Source organism: Bombus flavifrons, chromosome 9 (assembly GCF_040668555.2).
Source record: "Bombus flavifrons isolate JBK064 chromosome 9, iyBomFlav1_principal, whole genome shotgun sequence".
NCBI classification, from domain to species: domain Eukaryota; kingdom Metazoa; phylum Arthropoda; class Insecta; order Hymenoptera; family Apidae; genus Bombus; species Bombus flavifrons.
In genome coordinates, this window is record NC_138450.1 from 7,899,006 (window position 1) to 7,917,436 (window position 18,431).

Below are 18,431 nucleotides of genomic sequence, written 5' to 3' on the forward strand. Positions count from 1 at the left end.
GCTAGTTCAGTGAAATAATGTTTCAATAATCTTCCTTAATGAGAGATAACATTTAATTACAAACACGATATTTCGAAGAAAATTTATAATTTATACGCTTCTGTTGAAATGCTGCTTACGACAAGCAGCAGTAGACTTCTTACTCCTATTAAAATGGCATTCAGCACGCGCTTCAAGGAAGTGAAGAAACGTACCGGTTGCAAAAGTGATAATTTCTATTTCTCTGATTTATTCCGAAGCAAATATATTCCCTTCGGAATATTTCATTCAGCGATACTGAATTACTCGATTTCCGAATTATTTAAATTATTTCACTTATACAAAGTAACAAGAAATATTCTTTATTAATCCTTATGTCATTCTCCTGCCAGTTTTCTGCTCTTTCCTTCTCTGTGTATTATCGTTGTATGTATGCGCACGTGTACCTCGAGTCTCGAGCTTTCTTAGCCGAGATGAACTAAAGAGATTTTTGAAAAAGCTGCGAAATGCCAGAGACAGTGATACAATTTACTATCAGCAGCTTTGAACAGCTAAGACTTGCTACCTTTCTTTCAATTTCATCCTTGTTTTTGTAATTCGGTGGATAGAACCATCTTTTACACATTTTCTTCCTGCAACGTCACGTTTTTAATAAATTATAATAAATTCCGTTTGCTGTAATTTAGTAATGCATATTTGAAAATCCATTTAACAATAATTGAGCAGTAACGAAATTTCGATTTCGGCAGTTTCACTGTAATTTAATATATTTGTAAAATGATCCTAGAATAATTTAATTATAGTATAATATAGGCAAATAATGTGACAGGTAAAGTAATATTAAATGATAAATAAAAACTGTAAATGATATAAGAGAATAACAGTAAAATACAATTTTAATTCCACTACAATTGAATTCATTAAAACTAAAACTATCTAGTTTGTAGATAATTTAATCGCAGTAAAATAACTAAATTTCAATTTCGGCACTTTCAACGTTATCTAATATTTATTTCCAGCCACTGGAATATTGACAAACGTTCGTAACGGTGTACAATTGGTAACATAGTAATTGCAATTTAATAAATAATACATTGAGTTTTTCACTTTTAACTGTACGTAAATTGTAAATCTCACGAGGTATAATAAGAAGAAAGCTATTCGTAAAACAATGGTAAAATCAGCAAACGTGGATTTCAACGCGATAGTGCAATTTAATTCAATTTATATAATGGTAAACTAATGAAATTTGGATTTTCATAGTTTTAACACAGCATCGTATATGTGTTACACAAACGTGAATGATTTATGTAAGGCCATTTCGTTTACGTTTCGAAACGAGGAGATAGCATACAAATTTCAAACGTTTATCGCCTGGCAGGGAAATTGAATCGCGTGAAAAACGTAAGGATTCTGGTTACATCGATACTGACTTAATTGAAATCGAGTATCTAAACGAATAATCTACATGACAAAAATTGTTCAGCTTTTTCATTTCAAAGTGATCACATCGTAGTGTGGCTGTTTTAATTTATACAAGAATCATAATTCTTGAATATTCCTGTCTGCTCGCAGTAATTTGCACTTCGATGCGTCTTCACATTTCCTGAAATTCTTCTTAAAATTACATAAAAAGCGTCGTATTTCATTATAACGTAGTACTAATTTCAGGGAAAATATTCGTACAGTATAATGAGACGGATATTTTTCTTTTTATTACTGGAAAATTATTCAAATTACTACAGAATTTTTTATGCTAACATTAATTGTAAATTAATTGATAAAAATTTTTGCATCTTTATCTGCTTGCTATTTTTCTTATACTAATGAGTTTTTTAAATTGTTTAGAAGTTTTATATCGAATCAAATTATATTGAAAGTTATATGATATTCCTATTTCTCTATTAAATTTCTCTTTTATGTTTTCCTTACATTTTTCTTTATTATCCTATATTTACGGTATATTTTCACGAACTTTCAATCACAAAGAGAATTTCCATATTTCTGATCGAAAGTAATTTACTTTTTTCCACGAACGGATATTATTTTTGTCACGTACACTACCATAGCTGGTCACAATTAAAATACGTACATTACTGTGCGAAAGTTCGAAATTACCTCTCGTTATGAACCAATGAATTTTTCGTTGGCGTTCGCGAGATGCATACATACGTTGCGAACGAAACTGTTTGCAGGATAGTGATGGATCTACATATGATTTGTATTTATTCAAACGTGCAACGTTTCATTTTTATCGCGCTCACTTCGCGTTTCCACGCTACCTTCTCAATTGCTTTCGAAATAGTATCGAGTTATGTGCATGCAATTCCTATAGTGTCAGTTTATCCAATTTTCTTACACGCCAGATTCTTTATTTACATAGATCTGTCTCTGAGTTTAAGCCGATGTTCTTAAATTTTTACTTAAATTGATATATTTTAGAGTATTGACATGATAATTTAATATACATAATTAGACACAAATGCTCGTGAATCTTTGACATCCTTCACGGTTGAATCCCTGAAAATCGTAGCTGAAAAAGTTCGTGGAAAAAATATGTAGCATATGCGAAGGTTATGTGATTTGAAATCTTAGAATAGATTTGCACAATTATATAGAATATTTTCGAAAGTCAGTGTATCGGCAGATAAATATAATACTTTTGCTCTTCATTGAATACTTTTACTAACTATACTTATACTTAATACTTTTACTATATACGTATGCGATTTTTCATATCCTGTAGGTTACTGAAACTTTCACAGCTTTCAGGAATAAAACTTTCACTTTTTATTTTACTGGTGGCTCGAGTATTCAATAAACAAGATTATGGAGTTTAATGATGTGAACGATGCAGTTAAGAAATTCACGTATACTGAATTGTATAGATACGTTCTACGTACATCAGCAACTTTGATAGTGAACAAATTTTTGCACGAACTCCGCCAGATACGCGATCGATTGGATCTGAATCGCACGAAAGTCTAACAAATCCAAAGTCTGGGTTTCAGGCGCGGCTATATCCAAGCCGAGTATGCACATAACTCGTACTTCAGTTCACTCGAACGAGGATCCTTGTTGTGTCAGCAAAGGAACAGTTAGTCAGTCGCGAGGAATTCGCTATACTTGGCTCGTAGACGCACACGCGAAGACGCTCGTTATCCACGCATCGTCTGCCTTGTCGTCGCAGTTCGCCGATCAATTAAAAGTTGTATCTTCGACGTGATCGGAACCTTTAGCTCCGATTGATGCTGTCGCGTTGCGATGATCCGATGACAAGCGGGAAATTTTTCCCTCTCACCGGAGAGGCAAACGACCCGACGATTCGACATGTTGTGACAGAAGACTTCGAAACGTATACGTTCGGACGAGCTGCGAATGGGAAAACAGTTTTCAGGAATTTCAGCTGGCTTGTTAAACAATGAAATTGAGAGAGGTTGCTCTTCAAACTTTTCCCCTTTGTGTCTTTTTTATTATTTTTAGATAGCCTTTTTTTTATTCTTTTTTATTTATATAGCCTTTTTATTTATATTATTTATATTCTTTTTTATTAATTGTAACTGGTCCATAGGATTTATGGGAAATCTACAGGCTCAAAGATGCACGTGGTGCACATAATACGCAGATGTGTATGAGATATCTAAGGCATAGCGTGTAATTGTTAAAAGTAAGTGTGACATTCAGTGGGTAAGACAAATTCTCGTCCAGGTTCCATTTTTTTAAAATTTCATTTATAAAAATATGAATTTTGTACTCTAATCATTAGCTACTCGTAGCTAGAAAATGGTTTATACAGAAATTAAGGATAGCGTCTTCAAAATTTAATGTTGTAACGATCGTAATATGTTTAGAGAATATGCCATTCAACTACAGTGTTTAAGAGATAGAATTATTTTCAAGTACAATCAGTACACTTTTTCTTAGAAAGCAATAATTTTTAAGGAATTATTTAAATGTTTCATTCCACTTGATTAACCTGATTAGTGGAAAATACAATATGACGAATCGTAGGATTTCGTTTGAGAATTCCTATGCTTGAACCGAAACTGCGATTGCCGGACAATGATCAGAATATTGCAGTATCCTTTTCCCCATTTCTCTTTGTGTAACAGCGCTCTATTTTTGCTTGTTTTGCTTACACACTCTCGTCGAAAGTTAATGTGCCGTGACCAACTGGGATTCCGAGGTTGTATTTCGTGCAACAATTCGACTTCCTCCTCTCGATAAAACCTGCGCACTCCATGCAGCCGTACGAAAGTATCGTTGTGTGAAACGATCACAAGGTTCCAATAAAAGTGTGTCTGTAAACCGTAACGGCAATGAAACCAACATCTTTTTCTCTTCTTACCTAACAATAAGCTACACGTAATCATGGAACTCAAGCAATCTGTATAGCAACGCTTGTTATATTTAAAAAGGTAAATTTTAAGAGAATAGCATTTTTAGAAATTTGGAAATTTTAGAAAATATCGGTGTGTTAGAAAAGAACAATTTTTAGACATTTGCAAACTTCAAAGAATATATAGAAATGTCATGAAAAAATTAAACTAAAACTAATAAGTGGACCAAACGTTTATGCAAATTTATATTTTTACGAGGATCACTAGAAAAATATAATTCAGATAGAAATTTGTTTCAGCTTCTAAATATTAGATATACGTAATTTTACTTTGGATTAAACTTGTTATAAATGTGCAAACATTCGTAATCTAGCCATAAATTTCATTACAATTTTAGGATCGGACTTGTGCAAAACTTAGATAGTATTTTTTTATGTAGGTTTAATCTATAAAAAAAAAAAAAGAAAAAAAAAACGAGAAAAGATTAAGATCTAGCTATTAGAGATTCAACGTAACAAGGTGGCAGAAAAAGATTCCAGTATTTTATTATGAGTTGCGCGTATGAGGTATGCAAATTTGTTTAATCATAGATTTAATGAATTTTGAGATTTTTTTCCAGAAACGTAGTACATTGAATTTATCTCGAATATTTTGTTATCAATCCTCAAATCTTTAGATAGACATAGGAATGTATTCTAACGACTAGAGACATAATGATTTTAATATTAAAATTCAACCTTGATCGTCCATGATTTTCTCAAACTAAAGATTCTTCAAAACTACTTCAAAACAGCTAATTTAATATTTATCAATTCATCGATATCCTGGGTGGAATATTCTTTTCAAACGTAAAGATAATCGAAATAGAATTCCGTGTAAAAGGATGGAAGCACCAAGGATACGTCGAGACTTCTTCATACATTTTGAATATAGGAACGAATGTTCGTTAAATCTAATATGTATATTTTCTAATTTTTTAATCAAATTTCAAAACTCAAATGCCACTTTACTTTATTATATATCCTTTGTTATTTTCGTCTATGAAGCATCGAGGCATCTATGAAGGCGCATCGAGGATTAGTATGAAACAATATCTGATAGTATCAAATTTGATGAGGTTACAGTGCAACGACTTGCTATCATATTCATCGATTTTTTGTAGAGTAGAGGGGATTAAAAATTACCATACGATCGCATTTCATATTCGATTGATAATGCGGCGATTTCACAGAATTTATTTCTTGAATTGTTTCATTTCTTAAAGTGGTGAAAGATAAGGATATCTATCTTGCGAAGTTGAAAACTACGACGCTTTATTGTTTATAATTGTTGTGATAATATTAAGTAAATAATTTTACTACACTAGAAGTGTCACTAATTCCGTAGTTCTTTAGCTTTTTGATGTTGAAACGGTTCACACTGCTAGGTCCATCCCGTAATAAGGTCCGTCGAAGTAGTTTCAGGCATTTAATTAAAGTCGTCCCTTAAAAGGGTTAGAAACCTTTGCTGTCACTGCATTATTCATACTCTTTTCTCATTGAACGTGTAAATTTCTCGTAAACTTCTTTATGAAGGAAAATTATGAAGTTTCTTGTTTTAGTACCATCGTAGAGAAATACATGATCATCTGCGATTATAATGTATTCCAATATTAATATTGCTTCGCGTGAAATCTTAAAGAAAATAATTTCCTATTATCTGAAAGTATGTGAAATATTTTCTGAAAGATATTGACAATGACATTTTACCATGACTTCTATTTGCTGTGTATATAATTATAATTTCAAGAAGATAATTCTTTTTTTTTTGTGCAAATATATCTATTACATATTTTACAGAATATTAGTGAAAATTATATTAATTTAAAACTACATCTATTTTTTGTAACCAATTACACGAGTACATTTTATGGCATGTTTTTTCATTGAAAAATGTCAGGCACCACGACAATTTCAATAAGCAATTTTTAACAAGTGATTCTGAATTAACAGGAATCAAATTAATTTAATATACGGTGGAGGTACAGTATATCTTTTTTAATATTTATGCGTTGTTTTTATTTTATTTCTTTACATTATATTCTCTCGCGTTCGAACGTGTTCACAATATGTTGCAAAGGGTTTTAACGAAATTTTACATTACATTTACTATACAAATACAATAACGCTAATTTTTCTCACGTCCAAACACGTCCACGATAAATTCTAGAGAATATTAATGAAATTTTATATTATATTTTGTTATGAAATTTTTCAACGTTAATATTTTTTCATTCCAATGTACAATATTTACGGTACATTCTAAAGGACGTTAAATTGAATTTTTACATTAGGTACATCAGGTAAAAAGCTAATTTTCCCTCGTTTTACGTATTTACAATCGCGTACCGCGGCGAATGTTACGTAATTTTTCATTTCCTTTGCTCCATAGTTTTAAAAAGCTAATTTTCTTTCGTATTGCTATAAGTCGGTTACACGGGAAGCGAACTGAATTTCACTTCGCAGCTTTTTCATACTAGATATTGATACACCTAAGGCATATATGCATTTTCGAGCTATTTGTTTCGATTTAAAAATCAAAAGAGGAGTGACTAAAATATTCACGTTTAATTAAAATATTCATGTCAAATATATTTTCCCAGATCGATCCTTCACCATACGATCGTTTCTTTGATTTTATCGAAATTTCGGCTAAAATTTGGGGGTCAAAGACCTTAGTTTTCTACGACTTCAGGGATTACGAATGATTAATGGAAGAAGGAAAAAGATAAATGTTGATAATTATTCGTATGAATTCAAAAAGTGATGGAATATTTCAAATGAATGTATTTATATCTTTGCATATTTCAAATATTTAAATTTCGTACAAATATGCACATTAAGCTGGCTAATCTCGTTGCCTAATAATTTCCAACAGTATCCTATATCTATTGCAATAAAATATTTTCCTTTTCTTTTATACATTTCGAGAAACTAGACATCAAACATTTCTAAGTGAAACCTTATGCACGTGCGTGCACATGCTAAAGCAAGCTTCAAAATCTTCAAATCTGAATCTAAATCTCATTTAGTACACGACCAACGATTTTCAAACTGATTTACTTCAATCATTTTCTTATTGCACTCCGGGCGAGCGGTTTTTTAGGGCAAGTTTGCGTAATTACGAGGATTAATTACTCGCGCGACAGAACCACTCGCTTCGGTCCCATTTTCGCGCGATTTCAGCCGAGAGAGCACTCTTCGGTTCAATAGCGCATTGCCTGTGTTTAGAAGGAATTTCTCGCCAACCCGTTTCCGACACCGTGAAAATATTCTGCGCGATTTCATAGTAAGCCTGTTCACATCCGCAACATTTCCAAGCCGAATAAATCGACTAAAAGGGAAAATACCAGATTTCATCGAAAGACGTAGGAAAACAAAACGTTTTCTAGGATTTTCGTCAGCTTGACGATAGTAAATAAAGTAGCGTATTTATCGATATGTGTACGTGTATTTTGATAAACGATAGGTCAATCGTGATTTATAGGAGAAAGATTTCGTTCGGCAGTTTTGAATAAGAAAAAGATTTGAATAAGATTCTGGACTCTTTGACTCGAAAGACCTACAAAGTACAGAGAGATTTTGTAAAGAGTATGGAAAGAATTCTTAAGGTCTGCAGAAGTTCTTGAAACGTCGAGAGGGAAATTCTCTTCTTAAAGCGTCCGAAAAGGAAATCCTTAAAAGCCCCGGGAACTTCGAAATCTTTACAGATCTGTGCTCCATACCTTGTGATATAGCGTTTGTGTCGAATACATCCATCTTTGTTATTTATTACGCTCATACTTCTTACATTAGATATAGTAAATTTACAAAAAAATTCGAGATACGGAATTTCGATCGATGTACGTTTAAACCCTGAAATGCTAGAAGAGGGGAAAGTTTACTCTGTAGCGCATCGTTTTTCGAATTAAAAAATTAATAAAGTCGAACGAGTGAAGTTAAATGTTTCGTTTAGTAGCCAATATCGTACCAAGAGTAGGAATATTATTATTTGCTATGGCTGCAAATAATAATATCGCGATGGTCAAAATTTCATCTATGATTGAATTTAAGGGTTGATAATATTAAATAATATATGGTGGCTCTTCATCGATAGTTTCTGATTGAAATGCATTTTCATTTAAATGAATATATGATGAATGAAAATAAACAAAATTCTTGTTTACAACAAACTTCATAATTTCACTTCATTGCATTTTATATTCTACCAACATACTTATGCAAGTATATATATATACAGTATAATGCAGATACAAACTATCAGTTTCCATGATTTCTTATTGTGTAATATTTTTATTATATTTTATATATAATTACTTCTTTTCCTTCTGTTTCAGGTATGTATCCTTTGATAGTGTTCTTCTAATTAACTGGAAGGTTGTGAAGGCGATGTATGGTAAGAATAATTTTTTTAATTTGTAATTATACAGGGTGGTTGGTAACTGGTGGTACAAGCGGAAAGGGGGTGATTCTACGGGAGAAAAGAAGTCGAAAATATAGAATAAAAAAATTTTTTTTTTTTGTTAAATTTTTCCATCGAGACAACGATCTACAGTGAGGTCCGTTATAACGAGACGATAAAGTGCACGCGTACCGAGCGAAAATTCAAAGTCGATTTTCTCGAAAACAAAGCCTCAAACGAAAAATTTTTATTCTATATTTTTGACTTCTTTTTTCGCATAGAATCACCCCCTTTCCGCTTGTACCACCAGTTACCAACCATCCTGTATAATTTGCATGCTCTGGGAAACGTTCTTCGTTTAATCTTCTATTGTCACTGCGTTCTATTATGTACAAAATTATTTTACTCGCGTCAAAATATTTTTTTTTTAAAGAACTTTTGGGATACGTAAAGTACAATTAGTTTGAGTTACTCTGACGATGAGTATAGAAACTCGTATTATGTACAAGGGAGAATACATCTTAGAATTTCGTCGTTGATGTGTCGGCCATTTATCTGGCGTCAATGAATTCAGAAGTTCGGTTGAAGTTAAGACATTGCGTCCGATTTCACTGACTCTGTGAATTTTAGGCGCAAATTATACTTGAGAATCTTGCCACCCTTGAGGAAAATTGTACAAGTTCGTACATTATTTTTTATCGGTCGATGTTCGGAATAGTAAAATCTGCAAGGGAGAAAATTCTAGAAATAGATTTGTATTAAATCTTTTAATTCTACGCTAAACGTTCACAAACGATGTAACGTCTTTGGACTTTCAAACATTTCACTCGATTTACAATGAATCTTTAAAAAATTCCCGAAAAATCTTTGTTTCGTGAATGTCGTAAAGAATCTGAGGTATCTGAGGTACAGAGCTAGAAAAGTCAAAGCGAAATTTTGAGATATTGAAACAACCCTATAAACCATGACCTTTCAAATTCTATGTAACTTTCATGGGCATAGTTATCCAAGCGTAGACCCAAAAGCGCGAAGAAAGTGGTAGAGCAGCGTCTTGCATAAACCATACGCACTATCGCTGATTAAGAGGAACATCTACCTTCCAAGCGCACTAGCAAATCGGTGTATAATGTACGAGACACAAAATGGATATGTGGTTTTCATTTACCGCAGGAAAAACAGTAAAAGAATTTGGAAAATCAAATTAGGTTCTTAAAATTCGTTGAGATATAATGCAATAAAATTATATATATATATTGTATAATACAATAAAAATAATACAAAAAATATATTGTTTAGAGATAGTAAGTGAAAGTACATGCTTTTTTTTTAAATTCAAATTTAGGAATTATAATTCCATTCTTTGCTTAACGATTTATATTTCCAAAATTCCAACGAAATCACGGAATTAGTTTCTGAGAAATTAATCTCTAATTAATCCTACTAAAAATATCGAACGAAGCAACAATTCTTTTAGGAACGTTCCTATGTGACTGTAAAGACAGCCTTCTTTTTTTCAATTTCTACTTAAAGTTATAAGTCACTATGAAGTCGGAAAAAATTGGAAATTTTACTGGCAAAAAGTCGATTCAAGTAGATTCACGCTTAATCCAAAGGGAAGGAAATTCAATCTGGCAAACTAATTTCCTGCAACTCTCTCGTTTAATTAATTCTCGTATAAGTATCTGACTTTTACAACCCGATAAACATTTCCCGGTTCTTACAGTCGAGCAAGTATTTCAGTCGATGGATTGTAGTCGGTCAAAGTTTCGTACCGGATTAACGAATTCGCTTGTAAATTTCGACCGGCTTTGGAAAACTTTCCAACCCTTCCTGCCCGGTTTCGTGGCTTCTTCTTCTTCATCCAGCTACTCCTACCAACACGTTCAAATGTTCCGGAAGGAAATTGCGGATCTTCTTCCTTTCGATTCCAATATTTTCCGCTGTCTTTTAACTCCTGTGATTCACTTTCACGAGACAGTCTGTTCGTGTTATTCCGTCTGAAATACACGAAAAAGTCGCATGAAGTCTTCATCTGTGTATCATTTAGTATGATAATGAAGAAGGTTACTTTTAAGTTGGAATCTAAAAATATGAGATAGGCGAGATAATGAACAATATAAATATACTGTTTCGAATTTTGTAATGGCTTCTTTTCGGCATTCAATGGTTGCATTTTCGTTGTATTTATAATATATAATATAATATAGTCGTTGTATTTCCGACAAAATATTGATAAATTAAAATTAATACAAAGTCTCATACAAATTGTAGGAGTATGTTATTCGATTTTTATTCGGTTGGATTATTAGTCGTAAGATACTTTTAAGTGATAAATAAATTCATTTTGTCATAAATTCGTTACACAGTAAAAATACTTTGATTTGTTCGTTAGACTCTTACGATGTTTCGGAAATAATTCTAGTAGATGAAATGCGTAAACATTTATGAAAATCCATTTCATTAGACGATTTTTCAATATTCGGTTAAAGCATAGTCTAAAACTCACACAGTATTAACGTTATTCATTTTTCATTTTAGTATTTCTTCTGGATATAAAAAATTATCTTTCTGTCTTTTTTCACAACCGTGGCAAAATATTTGTTAAACATAAAGTGGATTAAAAATATAGTCGAAATGCTACATTTTTCGGAGATTAAATTCCGTATTTCGACTCTCTATATAAAGGTAACTGTAATATCGCAAAATATTTACCATTTTTGTGCCACATATTTCGTTGAAAAAAGAAAAGAAAAATACAGAATGGGTGTTTTGAAATGATAAAAGAAACTGATTGATTTTAATTAATTTTTGCGTGATTTTTTTTTTATGAATTATTGACAACAAGAAAAGGGATGAAAAATTCTACTTTTGAGAGCGAGAGCCCAACGAAACGATTAGGGGTGAAACGCGTGGATGATCGTTATTTTCCACGATCAATTGCCACTCGTAACTGCTTTTGCTGGTTAAAAAAAGATATAAATCGAGTCCTCCACAAGGGAAAAATTCCAGCTTTTACATTCGATACGCGAGGGGGTTAAAGTATCGTAATAATTGCTTCAAGTGGAAATTTTACGCCAGCGGCGTACAATATCGTTTATCAGCGATCGAATTGCATTGGAATTTCAGGAAGATGCGAATTATATTCGCAAAGAACGTCATTTCTTCGTTATAATGTGAAATTGTAAGGTAATATTGTAATCTCGATTATTGAATTTTATTACTTTCATCTTTTTTAATCTTTGCCTGAATTTTATTTAGTTTTTTCGCGTAAATTTATCCTACGTATGAAATAAATTCTCTTTTTTAATATTTAAATATCACCGAAAGATATAATAAATATTTCCTATTCTCTCTAAAATCTCTATTTTTCGTATGTTTTGTAGTCTTAGCATAATTAGAACGATTATCAATTTTGCGAAATATCGTAGATTCGAGAACTATTGGACAACTAAGTGATTGCGGATTTTTCCATTAGGTGCTATTGACAAAATCCGCAATCACTCAGTTGTCAACTCAATATTTTCAAAAAACTTTTGTCCGCCTGGATTTAACAAGTCTTCTTTTGTAACAATATAAATATATTAAAATATTCATTCCTAACCATTAAGTAGTATCGCAATTAAAAAAAGAAAATATATTTGTCATGTTTTTTTCCTATGATTCTTACTTGGGAATAACATGATTGTATTTTCAAAATTCACCATAATAATAATGTTTGTACTATATGAGTGAATAATTATAAATGAAAACAATTTCAATTGCACGCGAAAGTTCGTTACGAGTTATTTTCATGGAGTATCTGTAGATTCTTCGCTGGACGGAATCGACGAATTTCGAACGCGTTCGATCGTATCCGCTGCTACGTCGTGTTACCGTGGCAAGGTACATCGGCTTTTGAAACTCGTGGAAATTATTAATATTCTCCATTAGGCATTATCCTGCTCCTGGCGGGAGCGAAAAAAATTACTGTGTCTGAAAACATTTCAATAAATTCGATCCTCGCCGTATAACATTCGACGCTAAAACGAGATAAAAGGTAACGAAGACTATTAAATAAAGCGTTGCATATACCTTAATGGGACACATTCAGAATCATTGATCACACAAATAGGTTGGTTTAAATAAATTCAAAAAATTTGGAAGTTAAATAATATAAGATATTTTTAGGAAAATAAAAAGAATAGAAAATTTTCATAAAATGCCATTAGGAAAAAGGAATGAAACTTATCAGCTTCGAGAGAATAAAAAATTCAGTTTCGATATTAGACGAACGTTTTTATAGGTGAATAAAAAGGTCGTAAAATATGAGAATAATAATGAAAATTAAAATGATCAATTCGGATGGTGAAAACACAAAACAAATTATCTATTCATATATTCAAGAACAAGTGTCGATCAGTCATTTTCAAAGAATATTCTAAATATCCTAGAAAGGTATCTTTAACTAAATACAAGTAATTTAAACGTTTAGTACAGTGTTTGTACAACATGGTTTCCGTAACAGGATCTACGATTCAAAAAGGACTCTTCGTACACTTGGGACATGTTTGGTCTTTATAATTCTGTCGTCATCGAAGATAGCGGCCGTTTAACCGCTAATTAGCCCAAGCACCCTGTGTAAAACGCAAAGTGCGAAGTTCGCTCGCGTGGAAACTCGAGAAGTGTCTCTTCATCGAGTTTCAAGAAGCGTGACAGTCCTTTACGAAATTCAGAAAATAGTTCATTTACTCTCTCACCGCCGTTAAATTTTCATTAAATTTAAGGCAACATCTCTAACATTCACAGTATTAGGAAACGTGTTATTTGAGGTATTTCTTCTTTTGTCCAGAGTAAGAAATTAAGAAAAATGGACAAACTTTAAGAAGATATAGAATCACAAACCTACTGTTTTATTATACCACATGTTACATACAATGATTAAATAATATGTATAAACTGTGTTCAATTACGTAAAATATTCTGTATAGTACATATTTAGTGTTATAAATATTCCATACCTTAATTTTCTCATGAAAATCTCACGTGCCTATTTGTGGTTTTAATATGGCGCATGTATTAAAAACAAATAGACAATGAACACATGATCCGAGTTGCTGGAATACGTTCTACCGAGCACGAAACAGTTTCATGTCGATATTTCCGCGGTCATATTTTCCCTCAGACTTATTAATTCGCGAATTCGGCCGCAGTTTGCCGAGCTTGGGCTTTTAATCTTCGCTCCATTAATTATTAAACCGGCTGCTAATTAAAGACTGGAAAAACAAACGCGCCGTTTCCCCGTCCCGAAGAAAGTAATTTAACAGCACCCATATTATTTCCCATTTTCTTCGCGTTCCCCTCGCCCATTTTTTCCAATATATCTTTTCTTTTCTTTCTTTATCGAAGCAAACGTCATATTCTTTCGCCCTCGTATCTTTACCAATAACCAGTCATTCGTATCGAGATACAACAAATTTTAGCCATTCCTTTCTATTCGAGATTAATTCAGCTACCGTAGTATTTATAATTAACATCGCTTTCTCTCAGAGAAATGTTATATCTGCGAGATGGAAAGAGGAAAAGTTGCGTCATTCCGAATTACGAATAAAAATGTGTAAAACAGTTCTACGCGTAACGATACAACCCTATCGAGTACATGAGACAAAAACGCCTTCGACTGGCGCAAGGGGTTAATTACATTCATCCGCGAGCAGACTACATTCCAAGAGATTCATCCGGTTATATCCGCCGGAGAGCCGTTAAAACGACCGTGGAATCGTGCTCTCCGCCACTTCATATCGTTCCATCAACGACGCTCGAAAACTAATTATCCGGACAGCGATCGTTTCCGATTAATTACCCATAAAACACGCGCGCTCCATGGACATTTTTTATTACACTTTTCTGCTATTCGCTGGCAATTTCAAAACGACAACGTTCGCTCAATGGTAGAAGAAAAAAAAAAAAGAATGCCACCCCTTTGGTTTATCGTGTTTCTATTGGACAAAACATATAGTATGGTCACGGAGGAAAGAAAGAATCTGATGAGCACATTTTTCTTAGTTTTTTCTTATTTTAGTGCCAGCTTATGATGGGGAAGTTTATTTTAATATAAGATCGTTTGAAAAACTACCTTATATTAGTTTAAATCTCATCTTACCTTAAAAATATCTTAGTTTAAAAAATTCTTAGGGTAGGGAATGTATTTTTTATAGGAACGTTTTTTAAATTGTGAAATGGTTGGAGAAGATACATGTTTAATCTCGAGATCAAGTAAAAGAAGGATTCTGGTAAGAGCAGATAAATCATGGTGAATTTAAAGATTGTTGCTCTGTAAAAGAAATGTCACATCGTGTACCTCAGCGCAGTCGTGAAACTTAACAAATCCGAGAATGTATATAAAAATTTCGAGCTAAAAAATTAAAAGATTTCAACCTACCCGTAACTATCTTTGCGACTATATTTTTACTAAAAAATTAATATACGATACAAGTAGCCACTTTAAGCATACGATAAGAGTGAAATATGGCGGCAGTGTGAATATTTTCCAGCTCCCGTACTCGTTTCCAGTTTGGCTTCAAATTTTATCCATATAATTATGATAGTTCTGTCTCGTTACAGTGATAATGAAATTTCAAAATGTTTTATCCGTTAAATGTTTCATGTGTAATTATCCACATACTTTGAGTGTGAAAAATGAAAAAAATGGAGAAAAAGAGATTATAGAAAGAGAGAGAGAGAGAGAGAGAGAGGGATGAAAAGGGAAGAGGCAGCAGAAGAGGATGGGCTTAGTGATCGCGTAGCAACGGATGATCCGTTAAAACTGCTACATGACAAGTCATAATTCTGACTGATTAAACATGCATGGCATTTACTATACACCACGATTTCGTGACGTGGCAATAACGTGGTTCGTACCACCCTCTCTCTCTCTCTCTCTCACTCTATACCTGACAATCCATTCTCAACCTACTCTGCCTATCGTATTTGCTTCAATTCGCTTGTTTATCCGCTAAATGCACGATAAACAATGGATCTACACCGGTCCGACCAATAATGGCGGCCTTAGCGGCCTGGCCAGGGCACGAACAATCGATTACTGTTTAACTCTCGCGATTCCATGGCTGGCTCATTTCAGAACCAAATATTTTTAGAAAGATTAATTATCGAACGTATACACTGGCTGGACAAAGTATTCGCATACTACTGTATTTATTACAGGATTCGCGATATAGTAATTAATCAGATTCAAATATATTGAACTTCGTATGCTTCAGTAATTCTTTTATAATATGAGAAAATTTGATGCTACGAAGATGAAAGGTGGCAACATTTACGAATTTTAGGATCCTGAAATTATAGATTCGAAGCTTTCGTATTACAGGAGCGGCGATTTCAATGCTCCACAACTCTAAGATGTCCAATTTCCAAGCTCTGTACCTCGAAACCTTAGGATTTTTAAGTTGGAGATTCGAAACTTTTGAAATGCAAAAGAACTTTCGGCGGCTAAAATGGGCATTTGCACGCTCAGAGTCACCAGGCCTATCGTTCCGTGGAAAAGTAATCGGTCGATCGGTAATTGGATTCTCTGATGAGCAGCTGATTGTTGATAACTTGATGGATTCCTCGTGAAGCAGATTTTTCGGATGTAGCTTGATTGTTGAATGGGTTGGTTTTGTAATGGACGAGTTAATATCGCACAAGGATGAAATTGGTCGATGGTAATTGGATTCCGTGTTCAATCAAATGTGACTAGCTAGTTGTCGAGGAGTCGTTGGTCTTTGTGGCAAGGAGTTTTTGATAGATGCTTCGTCGGCCAACGAGATGTTGAGCCGATGAAACTATAAAATTGCTTCCGTCTTGAATCGAATGTAACAGATCAGTTATTACATATTAAACTCGTGGATCTTCCGAATTTCTTTTTTTTATTATTATTATTGTTAGTTAAGGAGCAAATTTTTGACAGATTAACATTTGTAAACCCTTGGTAATTTGATTAGAAAAAAGAAGTTTGTCGAGAAACAGATTAAGCGAAAGCAAGGAAAACAAATATAAATTGACAGCATAGTTAATCGAGAAAAATGCAAAAAATACATACAGCCTCTTACTATTTTACGAAGCGAAATTTTTTATTTACATGAAATTGGAAAATTTCGTACTGTGGGAAAGATGATAATACGATAAACGTTCTGTCTCCGGTGTAAAGATTGTCGCCACGATTTTCGTAAGTTGGATGTCGTCGTTTTGTTTCGACCGCATTCAGCCTCCGGTCTTTTAATTTCCATTTTTAATTAGTAAATCCACCGAACCGTTTACCTCGTCTGCCCTCTAGGCCTCTTCTCTCTCGTTCTCTCCTTTTTTTTTATCCTCCTCTCTTTCGACGTTCCGCGTTTTCGCAGTGGCAAAACACGTACTAGGCGCGAGCCTGTTTTCGAAAACCGGCTGTTTCTCCTCGATTGCTGTATCATTTAATCAAAAATCGAACCGAAAACCGAGAGGGGAAAAATGGTATTTCGCGTTTCGATTGGAATGTTTTGCGGTTTCTGCGAAAATTGAATTTTCTTCTTTGGTAACAATTTGTGTCGTTGAAACCTGCGCATTGTATACGCAATTTTTTTTTCTGTCTGCAGTTCATTGCTGCAACGTCAATTCGTTATCAACGATTTATTTATTATATGGATATACGCTGGCTAGACGATAGAAAGCTTTTATGTCTGTATCGTATGTGTAATATACAGGGTGGTTGGTAACTGGTGGTACAAGCGGAAAGGGGGTGATTCTACGGGAGAAAAGAAGTCGAAAATATAGAATAAAAATTTTTTTTTTTTTAATTTTCCCATCGAGACAACGATCTACAGTGAGATCCGTTATAACGAGACGTGATAAAGTGTACGCGTACCGAGCGAAAATTCAAAGTCAATTTTCTCGAAAACAAAGCCTCAAACGAAAAATTTTTATTCTATATTTTCGACTTCTTTTTTCACGTAGAATCACCCCCTGTCCGCTTGTACCACCAGTTACCAACCACCCTGTAGAACACGTTGAAATTTCATTAACAACGTAAAGAAGCACAACTGTTATGATTTTACATCTTGTAATTTCTATATATATTCTTTGATCATATATTCTTACTTTTGATATTTTATAGTATATTTAATAAAATAAATTCTGCATCATTTAAAAGATAAAATACGCTCTTGTCCAATGTTCGCTAGTATCCGTAAAGATATGAATTTACATGGAATACCTGCTGCCAAATTATTAGATATTATATTAGTTATCTAATATCGATATATTTTGCACGCGGAACCGATGTTTGATCAGTTTTGAAGAACTTATTTCTTAAAGAAATGAACAACGTATAGCTTCTAATCAGCGAATCAACGAGAAAAGAGGAGAAAACGGAAATTCACCGGTAAAATGAGACTTTCTTTGCCAGCTAAACACCTACAGTTAGACGAAATCCCGTAAATTCGTCGTTTATTCTCGAAGATGCTGTAAACGTGCAAGGGGTGTAAGATACAAAAAAAAAAAAAAAAAAAATATTCGATAGGATTATCGGCCCTTGCCTGAGTTTGAGATCGATCTTTGGAAGCTGCTTAAGGTAAGCTTACGTCAGTTTCGTTGTTTCTCGATTCTCTCTGGACCGATTTTACATTTTCCAAAGGATATTCGCTGCTGTGGCACGCATTC

The 18,431-nt window shown here is 33.4% G+C and overlaps 1 protein-coding gene and 1 long non-coding RNA gene across 2 annotated transcripts in view; both read left to right on the plus strand.

Annotated features, from left to right (window-relative positions):
* The window catches only part of qin (tudor domain-containing protein qin), a 316,271-nt gene that overhangs the window by 132,410 nt on the left and 165,430 nt on the right, over window positions 1–18,431 (plus strand). The window lies entirely within an intron of this gene.
* LOC138183582 (uncharacterized) overlaps window positions 1–18,431 on the plus strand; it is a 207,550-nt gene that overhangs the window by 59,936 nt on the left and 129,183 nt on the right. Inside the window, exon 2 of the long non-coding RNA XR_011174083.1 lies at window positions 8,695–8,753. This is a non-coding gene — a long non-coding RNA (uncharacterized LOC138183582). The remainder of the gene's footprint in view (window positions 1–8,694; window positions 8,754–18,431) is intronic.